Source organism: Echinops telfairi, unplaced genomic scaffold (genome assembly GCF_000313985.2).
Source record: "Echinops telfairi isolate 266 unplaced genomic scaffold, ASM31398v2 ScPeMD7_18;HRSCAF=68, whole genome shotgun sequence".
Classification (NCBI taxonomy): Eukaryota; Metazoa; Chordata; class Mammalia; order Afrosoricida; family Tenrecidae; genus Echinops; species Echinops telfairi.
In genome coordinates this window covers 13197105-13199073 of record NW_022103915.1, presented here as the reverse complement: position 1 = coordinate 13199073, position 1969 = coordinate 13197105, and the positions used below count along the sequence as shown (strand labels likewise).

General features: G+C 42.4%; 1 pseudogene; it reads right to left on the bottom strand.

Moving 5' to 3' along the window:
• The window catches only part of LOC101645697, a 116921-nt pseudogene that overhangs the window by 10936 nt on the left and 104016 nt on the right, over window positions 1–1969 (bottom strand).

The following is a 1969-nucleotide window of genomic DNA, read 5'->3' as shown; positions in this document are numbered from 1 at the left end:
ATGCTTGCTTTTAAAAATCTGCATTTCATTTTTTAAACAATAGATTACTTTGCTACCATTCAAGATGAATAAATCCATATGCCTAGAAGTCTCTCCATGCTCTTTGCTTCCCCTCCCGATTTTTGTTATGGATATGGTAATTTTCTACATCATAAGACTTGTGGTGTTTACATTTTGTTCTTTAACCACAAATTACACAGTTGTTTAGTCTCAATTGTATATTTAAAATAATCAACTTCACTCTTTTTTTAAGTCCTCAATTCTCCTCCCGCGTTCTTATTTTATTTATTGTTTGGTTGACTGGTTTTCAGCAGAAAGATCTTTTGACTTTTTAAAGGAGGTGGAGGCCCCCAAGTTCTTTCATGCTTGAGAGCTGCTGTCAGTAGATATTATAAGGAAAGGACAAGTTGGCAGGATATAAAACTCATGAGTCCCCCTTTCTTCCCTTAAATTTCATGTAAGCCTCGGCTCATTGTCACCTAGTTGAGCGTTGCTCTGGATTCTTTCCTTGTTGTTCACTCAGATTATTTTTCCTCAGATGGAGTGGGTGCTTCCGACCCGTAGATTCAAGTCTTTATTTCAGATAAGCTGCTTCTATTACTCCACTTGTTCTGATCCCTGTTTTAGAAATTCCAATTATGCAGAGATTAGATCCCTCGCGTGTATTATGTTTTGGAGTTACTTTCCATTTGATTCCTTTGTGTTTTCAGTTGCACTACCTTCAGGGTCATGGGTATGTTCAGTGGGTAAATCTGTCTATGTTTGCTTTGCTTCCAAAGTGACTTTCTTCTCTTCTCATTCTTGAACTCTGCCATTCACCTTTTCTATATTCTCTTATTCTACAAGTCCTTTCTGTAACCCTGAGCCTCCTGTTTGAGAGCTTTATTATCTTAAAGAGAGGCTGCTTTGTTGGGGATTTCTCTGATGTGACGGAGAATTACTAAAGAATAGTACAGGTGGTGGTGGAAGGACAGCATGTGGTTCCACTGGTAGTTGTTGAGTTTAGAAGTGTCACCTTCCCTCTCTAAGTCTGGTTGTTTCTTCCCATTAGAGAATGTCTCTGATAGTCTCAGAGTTGGGCACCTGGGAGTTTACTGAGGTCCCACCAATTGCCTGTCATTTTGTCCACCTGCAGTGGCTTGTGTGTTGCTCTGATGCTGGAAGCGATGTCACCATTAGTTCAAATGCCAGCAGCATCGCCCAAAGTGAACAGGTTTCAGCAGAGCCTCCAGACTACGTAGAAGGAGTAGATTGTCCACCTCTGAAGAGTTAGCCAATGAAACCTTATGGACAGAACTGAAACATTGTCAGATACTGAAAGCCTCAAGAAAAGAAGCAGAACGTTGTTAGAGAGGGTGCTAGAAGACGAGCCCTCGGTCAGAAGGCGCTCAAAATGTGAGAGAGGAAGCCCTGCCTTCTCAAAGCAGAGTCGATCATGTTGACGTGGACGGGTACAGCCTGCGGAAGAAGAGCCTTCAGGACCTTCATTTACTGATGGGCAGGATGCAAAATGAAAAGAAGCACCTGTAAACATCAATTTAATAATCAAACTTAGAGTGTACGATCTATGAATCTAAGAAAATGGGAAATTGTCAACAATGAAGTGGAACACATGAAAATCGGTATGCTAGGCATTAGTGAATGGAAATGGACAGGTGTTGGCCACTTTGAATCATAAAATCTTCTGGTTTACGATGCTAGGGATGAAACGATCAAGAGGAGTGGTGTTGCACTCATCCTCAAAAAGGACATTTCGAAACCTCTCTTGAAGTGCCCGCGCTTTCTCGGTTTGCGGTACCGTGGTGGCTTGTGTGTTGCTGTGATGCTGGAAGCTGTGCCACTGGTATTTCAAACGTCAGAGGGGTCACCCGAAGTGAACAAGATTCAGAGGAGCTTCCAGACTAAGAGCAGACAACAAAGAAAGGATTGAGCGCCCACTCCCAGGAAGCAGCCACTGCAAGCCTTGTGC